Source organism: Monodon monoceros, unplaced genomic scaffold, assembly GCF_005190385.1.
Source record: "Monodon monoceros isolate NGI ecotype Baffin Bay Population unplaced genomic scaffold, NGI_Narwhal_1 Super_Scaffold_7, whole genome shotgun sequence".
Classification (NCBI taxonomy): domain Eukaryota; kingdom Metazoa; phylum Chordata; class Mammalia; order Artiodactyla; family Monodontidae; genus Monodon; species Monodon monoceros.
The window spans coordinates 90,803,443-90,829,711 of record NW_021703784.1 but is presented as its reverse complement, the minus strand read 5'-3'; the positions used below and the strand labels follow the sequence as shown (position 1 = coordinate 90,829,711).

The following is a 26,269-nucleotide window of genomic DNA, read 5'->3' as shown; positions in this document are numbered from 1 at the left end:
ACCACTGCGCCACCAGGGAAGCCACCTATTACCTTTTTAAAAAAAATAATAAATTTATTTATTTGTTTTTGGCTGTGTTGGTTCTTCACTGCTGCGCGCAGGCTTTCTCTAGTTGCATTGAGCGGGGACTACTCTTCGTTGTGGTGCACGGGCTTCTCATTGTGGTGGCTTTTCTTGTTGCAGAGCACGGGCTCTAGGCACATGGGCTTCAGTAGCTGTGGCCCGCGGGCTCAGCTGTTGTGGCTCACAGGCTTTAGAGCGCAGGCTCAGTAGCTGTGGCGCACGGGCTTAGTTGCTGCACGGCATGTGGGATTTTCCCGCACCAGGGTTCGAACCCATGTCCCCTGCATTGGCAGGCGGATTCTTAACCACTGGGCCAGCAGAGAAGCCTGTGTCCCTATTACTTTTAATGAAACTCATTTAACCATTTCCATTGGCCAATGAAATAAATCATATTATTATCAACACTTTACAGCTGAGGAAACTGAGTCTCAGAAGGACTAAGTGATTTGGCCAAAGTGGAGTTTGGATTGGAACCAAAAGTTAAGACCTTCAACAACTGTCTATACTTAAATTATACCAGTGTTTCCTTTTGTGAGCATTAGGTTTGCTTGGGAAACAGAACCTCTATGAGTCATAGGCAATCAAGGGTTTATTACTGGGGTTAGGCTTTGCATGCTTGTGGAGCTGGAGAAGAGCATGGGAGGCTGTTGTCACCACCACTGGTGATGAGCCTGAAGCCACTATGGGTTGGGAGGGTGGGCAGTTGGGGAGAGAGAGGACAAACTGGAATCGTGTCTGTCTTTCACCTCCACCCCACTGGTGATGTGGGTGACCGGCAGAAGTGGCTGGCATGTGTTCTGGCCTGAGACTCAAAGAAGCTGAAGAGCAGTCCAGACTACAACACCCAACAAATCGGCAACCACGTGGGTGGGCTACAGTGGTGCCTGGCACCCAATTGCTTCAGAGCCAATTGCTGCTGCTTCACTTAATTTTTTTGGCTGTCATGCCGCTTGCGGGATCTTAGTTCCCCCACCAGCCGTAGAATCCGTGCCCCCTGCAGTGGTAGCACAGAGTCCTAACCACTGGATGGCCAGGGAATCCCTACTTCACTTCTACTCTCCAAATCTCACACAAGCTAACCCAGGGCCAGGCAGGGACAGGAATTCTGAGAAACATAGTTCTAGCTTGGCTGAATTGATTGTACAAAACCACCACACACTTTGAAAATTGTTTTGCATATATTCTTCATTTATCTTCAAAGCAACCTTCTAAGGCAGGACCTCCAGTTTACAGATGGGGAAACTAAGTTTGAAGAAGTTACATAATTTTTTAAAGGTATAAACTGCCTTAAGTACATTCCAGTAAGTGTTTTGAACTCAGATCTGAGTGACTTTAAGCCCATGCTCTTACCTCCTGCATGACACTATCCACTGATTTTCCTCTAAGCGTCCATCTGTGCTACTCTTATGGAAACTGATGTCACTGACATAAAGTAAGAGACTTCACACAGGACTGCTCCAGGCATATTTGGAGCCCCAAATGCTTTTCTCACCTTTCCTCATTCCCTAGACTAGGACTTCCTAGACTGGGAGCTTCTGTTAGAGGATAGGCCTGCTTGGGATGGGCTTGGGACAGCAGGAGGCCCGGGAAGGTCACCTCCAACTCTTAGCAACCTCATCTGTTTACCTCAGTGCGTGTCATGACTTCATGACTTGAAGGCTATGATCTCCCAGGATATGACTTGCTTCACAGGGAAGGAATTTGTTGGCCTCTGTGAAATGAACCTAAGACAGGAATGGGGAGGACTTCTGAGCAGCCTGCTGAATGAGAGATACTGGCTAGAGGGTGTGGAGGAGAAAGCCTTCATGTGACACTATCAGGGTCCCCGGTGGCAGCCAGGTGTCTTGGTTTTGATTTTCGTTTTATAAATATTTTTCCTACCTGTCAGTTCTCCAAATGGAGGCAAACTCATCTCCGTGGCAGCTGAAGCATAAGAGCCCCAGTGAATATGTCAGAGCTGAGGAGAAAGTTTCACTCTAAAACAGGCATAAAAGGAAGAAAAGATAGAGGTTCTCTTTTATCACAGAGTCTGGACAATACTAAGGGGGAAAATCACATAACAGGGTGTTAAATAGAAAATGTCCTGCTCTTTCTGGAACTTCAGTTGAGCACCTGAAGCTGAGGACATTGGTTGATAAGTGCTCACACCTTCTACTAAGAAAGTTGTCAATCATATCTATGCAAGGCTTGCTAAGAGATGCCCACCAATTTCGGTCACTATTAGCAAGCGCATTTAAGATGAGCCTAGAAAGTCACTGAGACAAAATAAAACCAAAATTCTCTCTTAGGTTGGGTTCTTTCAAAAGCAGACCCTGAACCAAAGATTCATGTACAAGTAATTTATTAAGAAAGTGTTCCCTGGAGAAACCAGTGAGGGAGAGGGAGGATGGACAGAGAGGGGGAAGACCAAGAAGGGTGCTATTTCGGCTGAGTTCCCTGGGTCAGGCTGATCCCCGAGGGAACTCTAGAAAGTAAGTTACACGTCAGTGTTTACTCTGTCTGGAAGCAAAGGAGCTGGGTTTCTGAACTCTCACACAGGGTCTGCTCTTAGCTCTCGGTGCCCAAGGCCATCCTCTGGAGGTCCCAGCTGCCCTATTAGTAGCAAAGCATTGCAGAAATTGGAGGATGAGCTGATAAAAGAGATCCCAAGGGACTTACTGCAGTGACGGCAGCAGTGTCTTCTACAGAAGGAAAATTGGGGGGTAGAAGGAGGTTCTTCTCTCCACCACAGCACTTCAGGCCAAAAGAGGGGCCCTAGGAGAGCCAGTCATGGAGATCGGGGCTGCCTGCATTTGGAGAGCCTGGCTTCTCTCGCATCTCTGATCTAGTCTGGTGGGATGCTTGCTGAGCTGAAGGAGCTCCTGGGCTCGCCTGACGCTGCCACTGGGCCAGAGTGGAGTGTGGTGAGAGTTCTGGGGACAACTTGATTTGTGCCTCCTAGACTTTGGCATCAAGGCTGGAGAAGCAACAAAGCAGCTGCAGCTCCCAAGGACATGGGGAGGAGCCAGGGCAGAAGTGGAGCATCCACACATAGTGGCAGTTGAATGGTGTGCTGGTCAAGGGTATGGACTCTGGAACTAAACTGCCCAAGTCTGAAACTTGTCTCTGCCATTTACTAGCTATGTAATCTTGAATAAGTTTCTTGACCTCTTGTGTCTCACTTTCCCCGTTAGTAAAGTGGGGATAATGCTATTACCCCCACGTGGGGTTGTTGTGATTATTAAAATCAGATTGGGCATATATATATTCACACACATATATATGTATGTATATACATATATACACATATATATACACAGACACACACATATATCTACCTATATATCTACCTACTATATACATAAGTAAAATCTACTTTGTATATATCTACTATATATAAAATATATATATATAATCACACATATATTATATATTATTATTAATATATTAATGTGTGTATTATATATGTAACATATACTACCTATAATATATTACATATGAGCCATATTATATACATATAATATAATCTACTATACATTATCATATATCTTAGATATTACTAAGTGATGGCTCGAAGTCATTCTATAAAAGCAGATCTAGGATTCAAACCAGGCATCTGACTCCAGAACCTATAGTCTCAACCACTGTGCCATACTGATCTTGAATATACTTTATACTCTAAAGGTTAAACTGCTAGGGAGTTTTGAGGTCAGCCAGCTTGGATCTAAATCCCAGCTCTGCTATTACCGTTAACTGTGTGACCTTGGCCAATTGTTGAAACTTCCTAAGATTAAAACAGTATCTCCTTCATTGAATTGTTAGGATTAGATGAGATAACACGTGTAAAGTACATAGCAGGGTGTTTAGCACAGAGTAAGTGCTCAATAAATTATTATTGTGTTATTTTCCCAGGCCTGTTTCTACCTCTGCTTCCTGCCTGCATATTCATTCCTCACTTTTGGCTTTCTGTTCATGTTGAAGAGCTGTAGACTTGGGTCGGGGAGAAGGGGGAAAAGAGACAGCAAAGCCAGGCTAAGGAGGGCATCTCTCCATGACAGGTTCTAAGATTAAAAACAGAGAGAGAGGGCTTCCCTGGTGGCGCAGTGGTTGAGAGTCCGCCTGCCGATGCAGGGGACGCAGGTTCATGCCGCGGTCCGGGAAGATCCCACATGCCGCGGAGCGGCTGGGCCCATGAGCCATGGCCGCTGAGCCTGCGCGTCCGGAGCCTGTGCTCCGCTACGGGAGAGGTCGCAACGGGAGAGGTCGCAACGGGAGAGGTCGCAACGGGAGAAGTCGCAGCAGTGAGAGGCCTGCGTACCGCAAAAACAAACAAACAGAGAGAGAGAAAGGAATTGGCAGTGATGGAAATGTCACTGACTATGCATTAGTGCCTCAGAACTTTAATATTAGTCATTTGACTTTCCTTTTGTGTTTTATTTTTCTACACAGCATGATCAAGCCCCGAGTTAGGTTTTAAAATTGAATGAATCATCCCGTTATCCTTGAGAAATGCATCAGGGACAGGAAGTATTATTCTCATTTCACCAGTGAGAAGCTGATAAACAGAGAGGCTAAGTGATTGGTTCAAGGTCACAAAGCTAGAAATAGTATTTGTGGTCAGTGTTCTGGCCTTCAGATATTACTGCATCCCCAGGTTACAGGACACTAGTTATGTCAGGAGATGAACAACAAAGTGACTTTATGAACATAGAAGAGATGGGGAAAGAAATTATGTTGGTTGATCACCTACCCTGTGCTAGGTACTATGGGAGGCATTTTATATTAGTATTTTGTCAAATTCTCACAACTACCATACGAACCAACATGTGAATCATATTGGTGCTATAGTCCCAATTTATAGATGAGCAAACTGAGACCCATTTGGATTTGAACTAGTGTTTCTGATTCCAGAATTTGTGTTGTTTCTCATTATGTCAAGCTGCTCCTGGATGTTTGGTTCTTATTTCTATCTCATAAGGAACCTGAAGGCCAGTGGGGCTTCCTCCTGGACACCTCTCTCTATCTAAAGCCAATGCTTCCCGCTACTCTCCCAGATTCTATTCTGTAGCAATAGGATGCCCCCATTCCTATTTGATTGCTGCTGCTTCCTGTCCTCCCCCTGAGAATTGGAACCTTAGTGATGTTTTCTGGGAATGACAAACACTGTGCAACCTCCGATAGTGGTTACACAATCCAATTCTTTTCTATAGATTGTTATTGACTCCTTGCTCAGGCCAATATATTGTTAGATTTATTTCTTTATCTCCAGAACCTGACAATAGCTCTGTTCTAGCATATAGCTCAGTTCAAAGCAACTTAATGATGATGATATAATAATAATAATAATACTGTAAAGCAAACACAGTGGTTCCCACATTTCTCATTGACTCTCCAGAAGAACTCAGGGTATGATTATGTTTATTTTCCCAATTTTACAGATGAAGAAATGTATAGTCAGAGAAATTAAATTAGTTGTCTAGAGCCTCACACCTAGTAAGAGGAAAAGCTGGAATTTTGAACGCAGGCATTTTTTATTCTGAAACGTTTCCCTTTAATAATTTATCTCCTTGCTTCAGTTAGCATTTGCTGGGTAACAAACCATTCCAAAACTTAGAGGCTTAAAAGAATAACTGTTTTATTTAGCTCATGATTTTGTGTGTCAGCTGGAAGGCTTTTCTGGTCTTAGCCATATCAGTGCATACGTGCCCTCCCATGCATCTGTGGTCAGCTGGTGGGTGGCTGGGAACTACGTGATCTAGGATGGTCTCAGTTGCATGTCTGAAGGTTGACTGTCCATTTGTTGAGGCTCCCTGGTTCTCCTCTCCTTGGCTTCTCATCCTTCAGCAGCTGTTCTGGGCTTGTTCACATGGTGGTCTCAGGGTTCTGAGCTCTCTTGCAAGAGAGCAAGCCCCCACGCACCATCACTTTTCTGTTTACCCCTTCTTTCCTCCCTGTTAGCCAATGTCTTCTTGGCCAAAGCAAGTCACATGGCCAACCCAGATTCAGGGATAGAGAATTAGACTCCCCCACTTGGCTGTGGGGGAGGTTTTTGTAGCCAGTTTTGCAGTCCACCACACTTATTTTCTGCTAGGTCACTCAGTCTGTGAGGTAGAGAGATAAACAAACAGGTAAGTGACAGGGTATTTTCAGAACTGCTTATAAATATAAAGACCACTTATTTTATTGGCTTCTAAAATTCCCTGGGCAGCATGGAGCTTGGGAGTCTCCTCAAGTACAAGAGATTTCCTTGAGAAAAGAGCCAATACAGGTCCTGGACTGCCTGAGCACTGAGCAGATTCGGTGGGGAGAAGCTGTCATGGAGGTGGTGACCTAGCCTTGGAGACTCTTCGTTTTTTTCTGAGTAGGACTTTGCATCACTCCTGCATCATTGCCCCATGCCCTTCCCCTGCGGAACCTGGCACAGCTGGCAGTTCGGCTGGGTAGCTGTTTCAGGAAACTCAAAATTAACGTTATGGCCAGGAAGTGCCAAGCATGGCTCAATGTAATTTCTATCTACTTTGGATATTTAGCAGCACCAGATCTAGTTCAGCTGTCTTTGATCATGTTTGGAAAAATGTTTCTTCATGGTTAATGCTCTTCAAGAGGCATTTTATTCCAGCTTGTTATGATATGTCGTAGGTTTTTCTGTAAGTGAACAAGGGTGGGTGGGACACCTATGGGAACTCAGGCTGTGATGGAGCCCTGATCGTCCCCTAGTTGGCTCCAGTTCCACTTGTCACTTCCCTTCCACTGTGAATGGAGGCAGAATACTGTGGTTAAGTGTATGGACTCTGAGAAAGACTGGGTCCAAATCCTGGCTCAACTACTTACTCTGTGATTGGGGAAAATGACTGAAGCTTTTGTGTTTCAGTTTTTTTAATTGGTAAAATGAAGATGATAAAAGTAACAATTCATAGGGTTATTGTGAGGATTAAGTTAGTTAATGGCATAAAGTGCTTAGACCCATGCCAGACACAGAGTAAGGCTAAATAAATGTAGTCGTCATTGTTAATGACAACAAAAACTTATTAGTATTAGTACTGTTACTCGGCAATGGTTCTAAAACCTTAGCAGCGTATCAGCTTTATCTCAGAGAGCTTATTAAAAATACAGTGCCATACGCTTGGAGATTCTATTTGTGGGACACTTAGGAATCCACACGTTTTACTAAGAGTCAGATGATTTTAAAGCTGCCAGTGCCCAGAGCAGCATGTGGGAATAACTGCTTACCGTATAAAGCTTGACACATTTTCTTCAACACTCAACACAAAGATATACTGAGATCACTTTAAGAGACTATTTGGAAAAAACATATATGTAAAAACATCTTTTCCTGTCCCTACAGATCCTGCATGCAAAATATACTCACCCCTTCTCCAAGAGAAAATCCAAGACACAGTCCTTGCCCTCTGTCCTTCCTAAAAGAATGCCGTAATGAGGAAATGATGTTTCTAGTTACTGATAATAATAGTTTACATTATTGAGTACTTACTAAGTGCCAAGAATTACGCTGAGAAATTTACTTGGATTAGTGGTTTTAATTCCTTCAATAATCTGATGAAATAGGCACTATATTATGAGGAAACTGCAGCTTAGTGAGATGAATGTCTTTGCCAAGGTCACCCAGGGAATTGAGAGCTAATCCACACACTTAATTGCTATTCCATGACTCATACCCAGGCTCTCAGCCTCCAAGGCCTGTATCCTCAACTACCAATCTAAATTGCCTTTTAAATAGAGTTTGCTAGTTGTTTCTTATTATGTTTTCTCATTTAATTTCCATATTAACAGAACTCCAAGCTTTAGCTGGGCACTTTGCCACCCAAAACAAAGATAACATTTCCCAGCCTCCTTTGCAGGTAAGTGTGCATGTGGCTAAGTTCTGGCTGATGGGATATGAGTGGAAGTGACATATATAAATTCTGGGTCATGCCTCTAAAGGAAAGAAGTGTGACCTTCTTTTCCTTTAACTCTTCTGCTGGAGTGAGACCATCATGGTGTGCCATCCTGGAATTAAAGATGACAGTAATATTGTAGGGAATGTGGAGCAAAAACACAGAAAGCACTTGGGTCTCTGACACTGACAACTGCAATGGACTGCTTATGTAAATTCAGATTATTAAATGAGAGATAAATAAATTTTGGGTGTCAACAGCAACTGAATCCTAACTAATACAACCCTCTATCAACACATCGTTTTAAAAGGTTGCAGTTATGAGTGATCTGTACCTATTCTGGATCTCAAGCAAAGTTTTATAAAGTTTCTCTCCCCCCACCCCCCACTTGGTGAAGTGATCTGCTGGGTTCTAGGAGATCTCACCTCCAGGATGCCCATAATGCTAGGTGCATTTGTGTGTGCAATTGTTTCCATAATCTATTTCAAGGTGTCAATAAAGTATCAACATTATAAGAAGTTGCGATTCCACAGTCTGAGTCTACTAACTGGGTTGCTGGACACTCTGGCCCCTAAAATCTCCTCTTTTGTCTGGCCAGAGTTGAAAAGGGAAGTTTCAGTGGTGTCATGCAATCTCTAATCTTGGCACTCAGGTACTGGTTATCAACTTCCCACTTACACTGTCCTGTTTCTGTAGATAACAGATTCTGAGATGTTACAAGAGATACATTTGAAGTTGATAAGAGGTCCTTTCAACACTGTATATAGCCACCTCCTTACAGTTTTAGGTAAAGCCAAGTTTGGGGCTTATTCAGTGCTGGTTTTAGTTCTTGAGATGTAAGATACTGAGAACTCAACTCGTGGTGAGTATTTGAATAAAAGTATTACTTGATTTACATTTAATCAGAGTAAAAAGTAGTAATAATCATGATAATGACTAAGTACAATGAGTGCGTAGTATGTATCAGTCACAATTCCATATGTTTACATACATTATGTCATTTAATTCTCACTATAGCCCTACAAGAGAGGTAATACTCTTATCCCATTTTCCAGATAAGAAAATTGCTGTCCTACCACTGGGTTTCTATCCAGTTCACTGAAGGCAGAGGAACCTGGTATAAAATCTATGACAATAGCTACTATTTTAAAAGTACTTCCCATGCATGTATGCATTGAGTCCTTTATTTTATTTTATTATCATTTTAAATTTAATTTATTTAATTTTTATTTTATTATTTTATTTTATTTTATTTTATTTTTACAACAGTCCTATGAAATAAATCTTAGTCCTATGGAAATGAAGGATATTAGGGCCTGGAAAAGCCAAATAACTTGGCCATGGTCACATGGCTTAGAAGTGTCATGGCCAGTATTCAAGTTCAAGTCTGACTTCAAGTCCTGGACTCATTAAACTATCCAAGCTACCTTGAACTTATACCATAAAAATGCTTCTGATTACCAGCATGCCGTTCCTAATAACATGTGATATTATGGTGGATTTTGTTTTTAGGGTTTTGTGATCAAGTATTATTTTGTATAAAGTGAAATTCTGTGAAGCTAAAGAGACTTTCTCTATATCCATTACATCTTTTACTTTCTACTGTATAAAATGTCATATTTAGCGAAACATGGGAAAATATTAGAAAAGATCTAATTTGCTTAATAAATCGAGTACTCAGAAAATGCAAAACACATACACAGAATCCAACAAGAAAGAGGAAAGAATCCTCAAAATGGATAAATTAGGAGAGTCATGTGGAATTCTACAAACGTGATAAACACATTAGAAAAATGAAACTTAGACAGATGTGCCGTTAGACTAATTGGACAAAAATCCTTGAAAAGCTCAGTGGTAGGCATAACTGGAAAAGACAGCTGAACGAATGAATAGACAAAAGGGACTATACTCAATGTTTTGTATATAAAATTCATTGTATCCTTTAAACAATTAGGAGCCATATGATCTAAATGTGAAAATGCCCTCAGATAAATTGAGGAAATTTCCTTGAACATTGCAGAAGAAAGAAAAGAAACCTAAAAGAATGATCGCTCTCAAAATGGGCTGAAACTGTCATATCAGTTTTGAAATGCTGTTTTGTTATTTAGAATTTTAGGCGAATGTATCATTATGAGAATTGGCTTCAGGTACATCGTTTTGCTCCCCTTTTGCTTCTCAATCTCTCAAATTTGTCCCCTCCTTTCCACCTTGCCACTATCAGTGTTAAAAATGCCCCTTATTCTTAGAGCAGTAGTCTGCATGTAGCTTCCTCTCTTCTTATCTGTCTTCCTCATTGCACAATACTGATTTTTTTTTAAATGGGAGTTGATAGTGAAACAGGAGGGAAGGGGGCACAACACAACCTTTAAAAGAATGACATAGACATAGGACATGACAAAAATTGGTTACAACCAACTAGATCCAAGATGGCAGAAGATTTGCCTTCCAGTGGACCTTGAGCCTCATTATACGCTCATTGTAACACATTAGCATAAGCTAAGTGACACACCCACCAGTGCCATGACAGTTCCGAGGCTGACCATCAAAGATCAAAAAGTAGGCTGTGGCCCGATTCCTGGAAATCTCCGCCCCTTCTCCAAAACAGTTGGAATACTCCTCCTTCTTGTTAGCCTGTGAAATTACCCAACCCATAAAAACTAACCACCCCCATATTTTGGGGCCTCTCACCTTCTGAGATGACCCATACTCTGTCTGTGGAGTGTGTTTCTCGCTAAAGAAATCCACTTCTTACCTATCACTTTGTCTCTCACTGAATTCTTTCTGCAATGAGACATCAAGAACCTGAGTTTTATTAAGTCCTGAGACCAGGTGTGTGATCTAATAATTAGAAGACGGTGGGTTCAAGTCCCAGTCTGAGTTACACGGTTTCAGTAGGACACTACTTTCCTTAAACTCCTGTAATGGTTTCCCATCACCTTTGTGATAAAATCAAACTCCTTGGCTGTTGCCTACTTTCTATTCTCCTGGCTTGCTTCTTCCTCACATGTGACTTCAGTCCAGCCTTAATGAACTCGTATGAACTTCTATTTCCACTATAAAGACATGCTGCACACTCTGAGGGGGAAGTGAAAATATGCCAGATCCTGGATAAATTACAACAAATACATACTGTAAATGCACTGCTGGGCTCCAAGGGTTATGAAAAAAAAAGTGGGTTGAAATCTGAACAGTGAAGGATTATCTGACATAGTTATTAATGGCACCTCTGTTTCATTCTCAAATATGTTCTAGTTTGGACAATAAACTATATGATCATTTTATTAACAGGCTATAGTATAACCAGTTGTTTCACAATCAAGGAACAAAGACACCAAATTCCCAGTTTGAGATCAATGGGTTCTCACTCCCCTTCTCTTTACTGTCTCTATCCAGCCAATTCCACACTTATAGGTTTATTACTTCCATAACTCCACTTCTGGTACCATATTCTGTATCTGTTGGGAAACAATATCAAAACTCACACTGTTTTAGATAATGATTTACTGACTCACATAGTAGGAAAATCCAGACACAAGTTTGGCTGATCTAGCAATTTAGTGCTGTTATTGAGGACCCAGTTTCATTCTTTCCTTTTTTTTCTTTTTCTTCATTCTGCCTTTTACTATGTCAGCTTCATCCCACACTGGGCCTGCCACTTGATAGTAAAAAGGCTGCAGCAGTTCCAGCCTTTACATCTGCACGCCAGGTCCCACCAGCATTCCAAGCAAGAATCCTGAAATTCACCTTCATAGACTTGTTTAGATCACATGCCCTCCTCCCTCAACCAAGCATTCTGGCCAGGATGCTGGAATGTGCTGATTGGCTTGAGTAGGTTAAGCCCTGGAGCTGTGGGATGGAGTCAGCCTTTCCTCAAGTACATGGGCTGCTTGGAGGTGTAATCAGGAAGAGGGAAAGAGGACTGGATACTGGATCAAAAACCAAGTTTTCAGACCATGGTAGAAGCCTTGGTGTTCCTACCAAACCAACCTAGCCATGTTGTCAGAGACTCAAGCTTAACACTCACTGTGGAGGTTACACTACAATACATTTGATTTGCAGCTATTCAGGCCATGAGAGGAGTTTGGGAGCCAAAGTGGTGAGTGGATGTAAAGAGCATTCTTTTCCTGAAGCCAAACAGAGCTGAGTCTTGAATCTGGGTATGAACTTCTTAACTGGCTTTGAATCTGAGCCAAGATAATTACTTTTTGATCCTCCTTTTTCCTTATCTGCAATTTGGGGATAATTTTCCTATCTTAAAGATATACAGTTTTGTGAGAACTAATGAGATTATGCATATAATGTGCCCAGCATAGTACATGGCACAGAGTAGATAAGTTCCCTTTTAGTTTAGAGTCACTAAATTGACTCTGAAATCATCAGCATAAATGATTTTTTCTTGGGTCATTTAGTCCACCTGCCAAGCTGTGCCTGCTTTTTTGTACCTCCTTATATAGTAGGTGGAGGTAAACTGTGAGATAACTTGGTCTCATTCTCGGTATCTCTTCTTTAAATAGTGGGGAAAACCTGGTTTCTTGAAATAACTAATAAATATATTTTAATATTAATAATAAACAGTAAGCATACCCCGGATCTTGCTGACCTAGAGTCATTTTCCTCTCACTCCAGGAAGCTTCAACCATTGTATTTGCCCCAAGTGTTGATCCTTTTCTGATGCCTCAGGAAACTAGCTGTTCCTTCATTTCTCACCAAGACCAAAAGCCATTTTGCTCCAGGGGAGCCCATTAGCTCATTTGAATTAAGTTTCCAGATTCTAAGACAGGAATCTCAAGGTTGGAAGGCCAGGGAACATCAGCAAGGTATCTGACTCATTCTTTTTTTTTCTTTTTTTTAAACATCTTTATTGGAGTATAATTGCTTTACAATGGTGTGTTAGTTTCTGCTTTATAACAAAGTGAATCAGTTATACATATACATATGTTCCCATATGTCTTCCCTCTTGCGTCTCCCTCCCTCCCACCCTCCCTATCCCACCCCTCCAGGCGGTCACAAAGCACCGAGCCGATATCCCTGTGCCATGCGGCTCATTCTTGATTCCTGCTATCATCACCGTATTCTGACAATGTTTATGTTCACTGCTACCCCTTTCCCCCAACCTATTATCAGCTGATTGGTCACCTCAGACTTGCAGGAAATAGCAGCATAAACAATGCTTCAGTGAACCCCTCCAAGCAGTCAAGACCACGAATATTTCATCAGCTTGCATTTGCTGTCTTTGCCCCGGTGGTCCCACACTGGGTTCCAAGTGACTAAGCTCTGGGGAAACCCTTTCCCCAGATAATGAGTGTTTCTTCAGCTCCACTGAATTAGCCTTCCTATTTTATTGTGCCCCTGGGTTACAGGAGCTTAAAAGTTATAAAACAGCAAATTATTGCTGAAGGCCTGCAGCATGTTATCCTGAAGCCCCCGCCACTATATGAATGGGGCTAAAGTCATCAGGGAAGTTTAGTCTGTGGCTTCACGTTTGGGGGATATTTAGCGTTTTTAATTTTCCAAAGATAAAAATAGACATACTTCTTTCCGATCATAGAGATTATAAAGATAAATGTTTGCCTATCAAACAATATAGAAAATCATAGTGAAGAAAGCAAATATAATCCTAAATTCCAAGCCCAGAGATAATTATTGGTAGCAGTTTGCTGTATGTGGTCCAGACCTCTTACTCCCTTTTTCTCTTTCATTTTACATAAATGGAATCATATTCTAAATGCCATTTAACAGTTGCTGAGCATATCTTTTACACCCATAAATATAGGTCTGTATCATTATTTTTATGACTGAAGAGCATCATGTTGCATTTGTATACCAGATTTTATTTACCCAATCCCCTGTTGATGAATACTCAGTTGTTTCCAAATTGTTCCTATTAGCAATAACACCGCAGTAGATGACCTTATACACTTTTGCATACATATCAGCTTACCTCCTCAGGATACATTTCTAAAAAGTGGAATTGCTAAGCACATCTGAAGGCTTTGGTTCATATGGCTAAATTGCTTCTCAAACACAGTTTGCATGTTGACTAATCATACCTGAAAGCTGGCCAAAACGTCTGTTACAAGAAACTCACTGAGGAGATGGGCTTCCAGGTCCTAAAAATAAGCAAACCAGCATGGGCTTCCGGCAACGGAACTCCAAAATCAACCTTAGAGAATCTATAGCTGGTAATTATCCAGGATAGTGGAATCTAGGAACAAACAAAACAAAGTGTGAGAAGCCCTGGGGAACTGAGGACTATCTTGAGTGGTGAGCCTAAGAAGTGGGTGGCTGGCTCGAGACGTAGGGAGGCCAGAGGCTGGAGAAAATCTTTGGGGTTCAGCTCCCCACACCCCACCTCCGACCTCCGCCTTAAGACAAATCAATGTCTAATTCTTCCAGTGCTAGGCTACTAGTGCTAGTGTCTGTCCTGCTGGGGTGAAGAATTGGTGGGAATAGGTGTGGACTGACTGACCTTGGGAATTTGCTCCTCCATTCCCCCCACCCTGGGGGCTACTATATAGCAAGGGAGGATATGCTTTCTCCCTGTGTTGCTTCTCCCTGTAGCAGAGGAAAAACTTTTACCTTTCTTGGTTCTTTGGTCTAATAGTCAAATTAGCATAGGATAGATTAACAGGGGAAAAATTAGTTACATACATATGGGGTCCCATAAGAATATGGGATCCCTAGGCAGTCAGACAATTGAGGCTTATATGCCATTCTGAGCTAAGGAAAAGGGGATAGGGGTCTGAGACTGCAAAGGAGAGGAAGACAATTCACAGGAAGTTGGAAAGAGCAAAGGTTTGGTAAACAAATGTTTGCTGTTCCATGCAGAGACAATGGGACACAGAGACTTTGATCCTTAGGCCCTGCAGAGCTCCCCACCTTACAACACCTCGCCCACGTTCATCGTGGTTATTTCTGGAGATGGTTCTCTTCCCAGACAAGGCCCTCTACCTGAATTCCTTTAGGCAATTAAAGGAAAGGTAAATATCTCTTGCGGAGTCTTTTGGGCTTTCATCGACTTCAGCTTAAAGTAATCCACATGTTAAAGTGGCACATTTTGGCGTGAGGGGAGGGGAGAACTTGTTTTAAACTCCTTCATCCCTAACTAAGGATTTAAAGGGGAAAGTCTGGCTAGAGTTCTCTGGTGAGGTGACAGCAATCAAGAGTGGTGCTTCTAGTACTGGGGTTCTCTACCCTGTGACTCATAATCTACCCATCCTTAATCTCTGTAGTGACACAGATAGGGCCTGGCTTTTGGACCTTTTTCAATATGCATGGCCAGATGAGCTGGCTGATACCCCTAGGAGAACACAAGATCACCAGCCGAAATAACCAGACACCAAAGTAGAACAACTTCCCCAAATGAGAGATGACACAAAACTGGATAACGTTTACCATCTGAAGCAAAATTATTCGAACAGATGGAAAGAAATTTAACATAAGTATGAAAATATTAGATTTGAAAAAATATAAAAGTTGGAAAAAAGGGAAGCTATCACTAGCTTTTACAGCAGAACCTGAGTAAAGAGATTAAGGAGTAGGGAGAGGAGGAAAACCACGGTAGGGAAACCAGGCACCACACAACCACTAATCCTTTTGTTGCCTCCTTCCAGGAGGTATACACACCAACCAGAGGTATTTTTCTTTTTTTTAACATCTTTATTGGAGTATAATTGCTTTACCATGCTGTGTTAGTTTCTGCTTTATAACAAAGTGAATCAGCTATACATATACATATATTCCCATATCCCTTCCCTCTTGCGTCTCCCTGCCTCCCACCCTCCATAACCCACCCCTCTAGGTGGTCACAAAACACCGAGCTGATCTCCCTGTGCTATGCGGCTTGTTCCACCTAGCTATCTATTTTACATTTGGTAGAGTATATACGTCCATGCCACTCTCTAACTTCGTCCCAGCTTACCCTTCCCCCTCCCCGTGTCCTCAAGTCCATTCTCTAGTAGATCTGTGTCTTTATTCCCATCCTGCCCCTAGGTTCTTCATAACCATTTTTTTTCTTTTAGATTCCATATATATGTGTTAGCATACAGTATTTGTTTTTCTCTTTCTGACTTACTTCACTCTGTATGAAAGACTCTAGGTCCATCCACCTCACTACAAATAACTCAATTTCGTTTCTTTTTATGGCTGAGTAATATTCCATTGTATATATGTGCCACATCTTCTTTATCCATTCGTATGTTGACGGACACTTAGGTTGCTTCCATCTCCTGGCTATTGTAAATAGAGCTGCAATGAACATTGTGGTACATGACTCTTTTTGAATTATGGTTTCCTCAGGGTATGTGCCCAGTAATGGGATTGCTGGGTCGTATGGTAGTTCTATTTTTAGTTTTTTAAGGAACCTCCATACTGTTCTCTATAGTGGCTGTATCGATTTACATTCCCACCAACAGTGCAAGAGGGTTCCCTTTTCTCCACACCCTCTCCAGCATTTACTGTTTGTAGATTTTTTGATGATGGCCATTCTGACTGGTGTGAGGTGATACCTCATTGTAGTTTTGATTTGCATTTCTCTAATGATTAGTGATGTTAAGCATCCTTTCATGTGTTTGTTGGCAATCTGTATATCTTCTTTGGAGAAATGTCTATTTAGGTCTTCTGCTCATTTTTGGATTGGGTTGTTTGTTTTTCTGATACTGAGCTGCATGAGCTGCTTGTAAATTTTGGAGATTAATCCTTTGTCAGTTGCTTCATTTGCTAATATTTTCTCCCATGCTGAGGGTTGTCTTTTCGTCTTGTTTATGGTTTCCTTTGCTGTGCAAAAGCTTTTAAGTTTCATTAGGTCCCATTTGTCTATTTTTGTTTTTATTTCCATTTCTCTAGGAGGTGGATCCAAAAGGATATTGCTGTGGTTTATATCATAGAGCTTTCTGCCTATGTTTTCCTCTATGAGTTTTATGGTGTCTGGCCTTATATTTAGGTCTTTAATCCATTTTGAGTTTATCTTTGTGTATGGTGTTAGGGAGTGTTCTAATTTCATTCTTTTACATGTGGCTGTCCAGTTTTCTCAGGACCACTTACTGAAGAGGCTGTCTTTTTTCCATAGTATATTCTTGCCTCCTTTTTCAAAAATAAGGTGACCACATGTATGTGGGTTTATCTCTGGGCTTTCTATCCTGTTCCATGTATCTATAGTTCTGTTTTTGTGCCAGTACCATACTGTCTTGATTATTGTAGCTTTGTAGTATATTCTGAAGCCCAGGAGCCTGATTCCTCCAGCTCCGTTTTCCTTTCCCAAGATTGCTTTGGGGTCTTTTGTGTTTCCATACATATTGTAAAATTTTTTGTTCTAGTTCTGTGAAAAATGCCAGTGGTAGTTTGATAGGGATTGCACTGAATCTGTAGATTGCTTTGGGTAGTATAGTTATTTTCACAGTGTTGATTCTTCCAATCCAAGAACATGGCATATCTCTCCTTCTGTTTGTATCATCTTTAATTTCTTTTATCAGTGTCTTATAATTTTCTGCATACGGGTCTTCTGTCTCCTTAGGTAGGTTTATTCCTTGGTACTTTTTTCTCTTTGTTGCAATGGTAAATGGGAGTGTTTCCTTAATTGCTCTTTCACATTTTCCATCATTACTGTATAGGAATGCAAGAGATTTCTGTGCATTAATTTTGTATCCTGCTACTTTACCAAAATCATTGATTAGCTCTAGCAGTTTTCTGGTAGCATCTTTAGGATTCTCTATGTATAGTATCTTGTCTTCTGCAAACAGTGATAGCTTTACTTCTTCTTTTTGGATTTGTATTTCTTTTATTTCTTTTTCTTCTCTGATTGCTGTGTCTAAAACTTCCAAAACAATGTTGATTAATAGTGGTGAGAGTGGGCAACCTTGTCTTGTTCCTGATCTTAGTGGAAATGCTTTCAGTTTTTCACCATTGAGGACGATGTTGGCTGTGGGTTTCTCATATATGGCCTCTATGCCTACTTTCTGGAGGGTTTTTATCATAAATGGGTGTTGAATTTTGTTGAAAGCTTTTTCTGCATCTATTGAGATGACCATATGGTTTTTATTCTTCAGTTTATTAATATGATGTATCACATTGACTGATTTGTGTATATTGAAGAATCCTTGCATTCCTGGGATAAACCCCACTTGATCATGGTGTATGATGTGCTGTTAGATTCTGTTTCCTAGTACTTTGTTGAGGATTTTTGCATCGATGTTCACCAGTGATATTGGCCTGTAGTTTTCTTTCTTTGTGACATCTTTCTCTGGTTTGGTATCAGGGTGATGGTGGCTTCATAGGATGAGTTTGGGAGTGTTCCTCCCTCTGCTATATTTTGGAAGAGTTTGAGAAGGATAAGTGTTAGCTCTTGTCTAAATGTTTGATAGAATTTGCCTGTGAAGCCATCTGGTCCTAGGCTTTTGTTTGCTAGAAGATTTTTAATCACAGTTTCAATTTCAGTGCTTCTGATTGGTCTGTTTATATTTTCTAGTTCTTCCTGGTTTGGTCTCGGAAGGTTGTGCTTTTCTAAGAATCTGTCCATTTCTTCCAGGTTGTCCATTTTATTGGTATAGGGTTGCTTGTATTAATCTCTTGCGATCCTTTGTATTTCTGCAGTGTCAGCTGTTACTTCTTTTTAATTTCTAATTCTATTGATTTGATTCTTCTCCCTTTTTTTCTTGATGAGTCAGGCTAATGGTTTATCAATTTTGTTTACCTTTCAAAGAACAAGCTTTTAGTTTTATTGATCTTTGCTATTGTTTCCTTCATTTGTTTTTCATTTATTTCTGATCTGATCTTTATGATTTCTTTCCTTCTGGTACCTTTGGGGTTTTTTTGTTCTTCTTTCTCTAATTGCTTTAGGTGTAAGGTTAGGTTATTTGAGGTGTTTCTTGTTTCTTGACTTAGGATTGTGTTGCTATAAACTTCCCTCTTAGAACTGCTTTTGCTGCATCCCATACGTTTTGAGTTGTCATGTTTTCATTGTCATTGGTTTCTAGGTATTATTTGATTTCCTCTTTGATTTTTTCAGTGATCTCTTGGTTATTAAGTAGTGTATTGTTTAGCATCCATGTGTCTCTATTTTTTACAGATTTTTCCTGTAATTGATATCTAGTCTCATAGCGTGTTGTCGGAAAAGATACTTGATTCAATTTCAATTTTCTTAAATTTACCAAGGCTTGATTCATGACCCAAGATATGATCTATCCTGCAGAATGTTCCATGAACACTTGAGAAGAAAGTGTATTCTGTTGTTTTTGGATGGAATGTCCTATGAGTATCAATTAAGTCCATCTTTTTAATGTATCATTTAAAGCTTGTGTTTCCTTATATATTTTCATTTTGGATGATCTGTCCATTGGTGAAAGTGGTGTGTTAAAGTCCCCTACTATGATTGTGTTACTGTCAATTTCCCCTTTTATGGCTGTTTATGTATTGAGGTGCTCCTATGTTGCTGCATAAATATTTACAATTGTTCTCTCTTCTTCCTGATTGATCCCTTGATACTTATATAGCGTCCTTCTTTGTCTCTTGTAATAGTCTTTGTTTTAAAGTATATTTTGTCTGATATGAGAATTGCTACTCCAGCTTTCTTTTGATTTCCATTTGCCTGGAATATCTGTTTCTATCCCCTCACTTTCAGTCTGTGTCCCTAGGTCTGAAGTGGGTCTCTTGTAGACAGCATATATATGGGTCTAGTTTTTGTATCCATTCAGCCAATCTATGTCTTTTGGTTGGGGCATTTAATCCATTTACATTTAAGGTAGTTATTGATATGTATGTCCCTATGACCATTTTCTTAATTGTTCTGGGTTTGTTATTGTAGGTCTTTTCCTTCTCTTGTGTTTGCTGCCTAGAGAAGTTCCTTTAGCATTTGTTGTAAAGCTGGTTTGGTTGTGCTGAACTCTCTCAGCTTTTGCTTGTCTGTAAAGGTTTTAATTTCCCCATCAAGTCTGCATGAGATCCTTGCTGGGTAGAGTAATCTTGATTGTAGTTTTTCTCCTTCATCACTTTAAATATGTCCTTCCACTCCTTTCTGGCTTGCAGAGTTTCTGCTGAAAGAGCAGCTGTTAACCTTATGGGGATTCCATTGTATGTTATTTGTTGTTTTTCCCTTGCTGCTTTTAATATTTTTTCTTTGTATTTAATTTTTGATAATTTGATTAATATGTGTCTTGGTGTGTTTCGCCTTTGATTTATCCTGTATGGGACTCTCTGCGCTTCCTGGACTTGACTGACTGTTTCCTTTCCCATATTAGGGAAGTTTTCAACTATAATCTCTTAAAATATTTTCTCAGTCCCTTTCTTTTTCTCTTCTTCTTCTGGGATCCCTATAATTCGAATGTTGCTGAGTTTAATGTTGTCTCAGAGATCTCTGAGACTGTCCTCAATTATTTTCTTTCTTTTTTCTTTATTCTGCTCTGCAGTAGTTATTTCCACTATTTTATCTTCCAGGTCACTTATCTGTTCTTCTGCCTCAGTTATTCTGCTATTGATTCCTTCTAGAGAATTTTTAATTTCATTTATTGTGTTGTTCATCATTTTTGGTTTGCTCTTTAGTTTCTCTAGTTCTTTGTTAAATGTTTCTTATATTTTCTCCATTCTGTTTCCAAGATTTTGGATCATCTTTACTATCATTACTCTGAGTTCTTTTTCAGGTAGACTGCCTATTTCCTCTTCATTTGTTTGTTTTGGTGGGTTTTTACCTTGCTCCTTCATCTGCTGTGTGTTCCTCTGTCTTTTCATTTTGCTTAACTTACTGTGCTCGGGGTCTCCTTTTTGCAGGCTGCAGATTCGGAGTTCCCATTGTTTTTCGTGTCTGTCTCCCGTGGCTAAGTTTGGTTCAGTGGGTTGTGTAGGCTTCCTTGTGGAGGGAACTAGTGCCTGTGTTCTAGTGGGTAAGACTGGCTCTTGTCTTTCTGGTGGGCAGTTCTGCCTCCAGTCGTTTGTTTTGGGGTGTCTGTGACCTTATTATGATTTTAGGCAGCCTTTCTGCTAGTGAGTGGGGTTGTGTTCCTGTCTTGCTAGTTGTTTGTCATAGTGTGTCCAGCAGTGTAGCTTGCTGGTCGTTGAGTGGAGCTGGGTCTTAGCGTTGAGATGGAGATCTCTGGGAGAGCTTTCACCATTTGATATTACGTGGAGCTGGGAGGTCTCTGGTAGACCAGTGTCCTGATCTCAGCTCTCCCACCTCATAGGCACAGGCCTGACACCCCGCCGGAGCACCAAGATCCTGTCATCCACACGGCTCAGAATAAAATGGAGAAAAAAAGAAAGAAAGGAAGAAAAAAATAAAATAAAAAAGTTATTAAAATAAAAAATAATTGTTAAAAATTTTTTAAAATAATTTTATAAAAGAAACAAAAAAAGAAAGAAGAGAGCAACCAAATCAGAAAAAAAAATCGACCAATGATAAGAAGTGCTAAAAACTATACTAAAAAACAACAACAACAAAAATGGGCAGACAGAGCCCTAGGACAAATGGTAAAAGTGGGCTTCCCTGGTGGCACAGTGGTTGAGAATCTGCCTGCCAATGCAGGGGACACGGGTTCGAGCCGTGGTCTGGGAAGATCCCACATGCCGCGGAGCAACTAAGCCCGTGTGCCACAGCTACTGAGCCTGCGCGACTGGAGCCTGTGCTCCGCAACAAGAGAAGGCCGCGACAGTGAGAGGCCCGCACACCGCGATGAAGAGTGGCCCCCGCTCGCTGCAACTAGAGAAAACCCTCGCACAGAAACGAAGACCCAACACAGCCAAAAATAAATAAATTTATTTTTAAAAAAATGGTAAAAGCAAAGCTATACAGAGAAAATTACACACAGAAGCATACACATACATACTGACAAAAAGTGAAAAAGAAAAAAATATATATATCGTTGCTCCGAAAGTCCACCTCCTCAATTTGGGATGATTCGTTGTCTATTCAGGTATTCCACAGATGCAGGGTACATCAAGGTGATTGTGGAGATTTAATCCGCTGTTCCTGAGGCTGCTGGAGAGATTTCCCTTTCTCTTCTTTGTTCGCACAGCTCCCGGGGTTCAGCTTTGGATTTGGCCCCGCCTCTGTGTGTAGGTCGCCTGAGTGCGTCTGTGCTTCGCTCAGACAGGACGGGGTTAAAGGAGCCGCTGATTCGGGGGCTCTGACTCACTCAGGCCACGGGGAGGGAGGGGTATGGAGTGCGGGGCGAGCCTGCGGCAGCAGAGGACAGCTTGACCTTGCACCAGCCTGCTGCGCGCTGTGCGTTCTCCCGGGGAAGTTGTCCCTGGATCACGTGACCCTGGCAGTGGCGGGCTGCACAGGCTCTCGGGAGGGGAGGTGTGGAGAGTGACTTGTGCTCGCACACAGGCTTCTTGGTGGCGGCAGCAGCAGCCTTAGCGTCTCATGCCCGTGTCTGGGGTCTGCGCTGTTAGCCGCGGCTCGTGCCCGTCTCTGGAGCTCCTTTAAGCAGCACTGTTCATCCCCTCTCCTCGAGCACCAGGAAACAAAAAGGTAAGAAAAAGTCTCTTGCCTTTTTGGCAGCTCCAGCCTTTTCCCGGACTTCCTCCAGGCTAGCTGTGGAGCACTAGCCCCCTTCAGGCTGTGTTCATGCAGCCAACCCCAGTCCTCTCCCTGGGATCCGACTCCGAAGCCCGAGCCTCAGCTCCCAACCCCCGCCCGCCCCGGCGGGTGAGCAGACAAGCCTCTCCGTCTGGTGAGTGCCGGTCGGCACTGATCCTCTGTGCGGGAATCTCTCCTCTTTGTCCTCTGCACCCCTGTTGCTGCGGTCTCCTCCACGACTCCTTAGCTACCCCCTCCGCCACCCGCAGTCTTCGCCCGCGAAGGGGCTTCCTAGTGTGTAGAAACCTTTCCTCCTTCACGGCTCCCTCCCACTGGTGCAGGTCCCGTCCCTATTCTTTTTTTTTTGCGGTACGCGGGCCTCTCACTGTTGTGGCCTGTCCCGTTGCGGAGCACAGGCTCCGGACGCACAGGACCAGCAGCCATGGCTCACAGGCCTAGCCGCTCCATGGCATGTGGGATCTTCCCAGACCAGGGCATGAACCCGTGTCCCCTGCATCGGCAGGCGGACTCTCAACCACTGTGCCACCAGGGAAGCCCGCATTATCCTTTTTTTAAACTCATAGAGGTTAAAATATTTGCCCAAGTTCATATAGCTAAGAAGAGGAAGGACTGGAGTTTGAAACAGTTCTAACTAACTTCAAAGCCCATGTCCTTTCCTCTATGCCTTGCTTCATTCAACCCAATAGCAGAGGCAAACTCACATGTGGCTATCGTCAAATGGGTTGAGAGCTCTGGGAAACATAAGTATGAAGTATTTGGGAACCCTACGGGAACTCAGAGCAGGGTACCACTAACTGACCTCAGGAATGTTTGTTAAGGCTTCCCAGAGGGAAGGCTGATGTGCCTTGAAGGATGATTAGGAAAAAAAAAAATTAAAACAGTGTCTATTCGGTGAAAAGTGGTCAAGTGTTCTTGTGGGGCCAGAGGTGCTTTTGTAAAAAGTATACAGAGTAGAGTAGATAGGACAGAAGCCTGGGCCCTGGGAACTAACAATGTGGGTTCAAATTCCAACTCTGTCACATACAAGCTTGTCAAGTGCTTGAAATGCTATAAACTTGTTTCCTCAGATGCAAAAGGAGAGCAACAATAGTTCATACCTCATAGGTATTAGAAGGAATAAATTAAAGAAGATGATGCGTATAAAGCATTTAGCACACTGCCTGGTCCCAAGTCTTGACATTCCCCCCTTCCCTCGCCCGGTTTCTTCCCCAGCTGCCAGGAATCAGAGCAGTGGGTCCCAAAGTGTGGTCTGTAAGCCGGCAGCCTCAGCAGAACCTGGGAACCTGTTAGAAATGCAGTCTCCTCTCTCCCCTACATCTACTGAATCAGAATATCTGGGGAGAGGGACAAAAGCGGGCTGAAATTTAATGAGCCCTCAGATAATTCTCAGGTATGCAAAAACCTGAGAAGCATTGCTTGAGTTCTTTCGAGGCTTATTAACACATCACTACAGAGAGGAGGGTCACTGGCCGTCTGCAAGGTCCTCTTTTTCATTAGCCCACTGTAAAGACATTCTCCGAACAGAAAGTGTCATCCAGCGCTATAAACCACAGGACTAGAGCCTGCCCAATGTCCCCAGGGGAAGTAACTAAACTACCCCGCAGGGTAAAAATTCGTCAAACTGAGCCGCATGCGCAGCGCAGTGCTCCGCGGGGCGGGCTGGGGGCGGTGTTTCTAGGGCCTTGGCAGGAAACGGGAAGCAGAAGCTAAACGTCATCTGCTCGGAGGCAGCGGCACAGCTGGGGGAGAGCCGCAGCAGGTAAACGACGCTCTTGTGTGGGGAAAGGGGAATTACCCCTGTGGTATCTAATTATTTTCCTCGTAGCCTTTCTGACTGGGTGTGAACTACTTTCCATGAACATAAACACTGCCGCTAGTGAGGCCTCCATAGATGTCAGTATAGTGTCAGAAGTGACAAACGTTCAGTTTGAGTTCCGAGAACTCTCTCGTCTCACCGGAGATGAGAAATTTCAGGAGGTAGTGATGAAAGTGACAAAGTATATACATTCCCTGCCTGGGAAGAATGATGGGTTAGTGCCCATATTCATTTATACCAACAGTGGCTTCTTCCCTTAAGTGGATCTTCACTCTTGGAACCAGAGCTCTGCTGAAGCAGTGGATCCAAGGAAGAAAGAAAGAAATTCAGTTGCTACAAGACTATGTTGAAGCCGTAGAGGAATAAAAGAGCACCTGCTTCAGCAGTCTGAGCCCAGCAAGCTGAGTTTTGTGGGAAAGTTGTGGATGGCAAGTTCTGAGTCAAGATGCATTGAATGCGTTTTTTGCTTGGGAACCCTGGCTCTGGGTGTAAGCTGTGGTCTGACCGCTGACCACATGGAGCTAGCTGAAGCCTTTATGGTGACCTGTTACTAGATGTATCATCAGTTTAGGAGTGGGGTGAGTCCAGAAATTTTGTATTTCAGCGTTAACCCCAAAGTTAGCCATAAGGATATGGGGATCTGGCCTGAAGACCATTTCAATCTGCTTTGACTAGACACGGTGGAGAGTCTGTTCTGTCTGTACTGTTCAGTGGGGACAAGGAATACCAGGATCAGGGGTGGGAGATTCTGCAGTATTTCAACAGATATACCAACATCCAGTCAGGTGTCTATTCTTTTTTTTGGCTGTGTTGGGTCTTCGTTGCTGCGCGCGGGCCTTCTCCAGTTGCCGCGAGCGGGGGCTGCTTTTTGTTGCGGTGCGCGGGCTTCTCATTGCGGTGGCTTCTCATTGCGGTGGCTTCTCTTGTTGCGGAGCACGGGCTCTAGGCGCGTGGGCTTCAGTAGTTGTGCCTCGCGGGCTCAGTAGTTGTGGCTCGCGGGCTCTAGAGCGCAGGCTCAGTAGTTGTGGCTCACGGGCTTAGTTGCTCTGCGGCATGTGGGATCTTCCCGGACCAGGGCTCGAACCCGTGTCCCCTGCCCTGGCAGGTGGATTCTTAACCACTCCGCCACCAGGGAAGTCCCCGGGTGTCTATTCTTCAATCGATAATGTTCAGAATCAAATCCCAAGAGACAAGATGAAAAGTTTCTCTCTATGATAAACTCTAGGTACATATATCTTCTCTTTTCAGATGACATGGACTTCCTCAACCTTGACAAATATGTATTTAACATAGAGGGTCATCCCCTGGCCATCTGGACTTCAGCTTAAAAGGCTTGGAACAACACCCAATCGTGGGACTTTTCTGGATTGAACATCGTGTATAGTAGACTTTTCTTTTAAGTTATAGATAGGCAAGCCAATTGCTTATGCATAAAATGAGTCATCCGTTGACCTTTAGCCATGAGGATGTGCAGCCCGGTTGGCTACTGTGAGCCAGACAAATTCCAAATTCTGGGCTGAAGAGGTCAAGTCCAATGGGACAGCTGGGGTCCAGGACTCCTTGGAAGGCAAGGTACCTGTGGGTTTTTCAGGGCAGATGCTGGTGGTTTTGAATCTATCCTCATGTATTTCTTTAGGTGGTAATTCAGATTGACTTTAGGGTTTCTTTTAGTCTGTGCTTTCTAGATCAGGACCACTGTAAGAAGGAGGAATAAAATCAGCAAAGTTTTGATTTATAGGAAACAAAACAAAAATCTACCAACAACACAAAATCCTGCCAAACAGCCTGATTTGTGTTGTCAATTAGCTCCTTTTGGGGGAAACTGCACTGCTGTTGGGAGAAGAGAGAGGCTTATAACTGGTGACATAGTTGATGGACGCTGGCAATGGAGGCTAATGGGGAAGGCAGAGACAGACTAAATATGCTCTGTGGAAGGACAGGGCTCCTGTTGAGCTTGGTCAGCTTGTGATTGGTTGCAATTCCAGTGAC

General features: G+C 42.5%; 1 pseudogene; it reads left to right on the top strand.

The window, feature by feature from the left end:
* The first annotated feature begins 24,318 nt into the window (after positions 1-24,318).
* LOC114887599 lies at positions 24,319-25,608 on the top strand (annotated as a pseudogene).
* Positions 25,609-26,269: the final 661 nt, after the last annotated feature.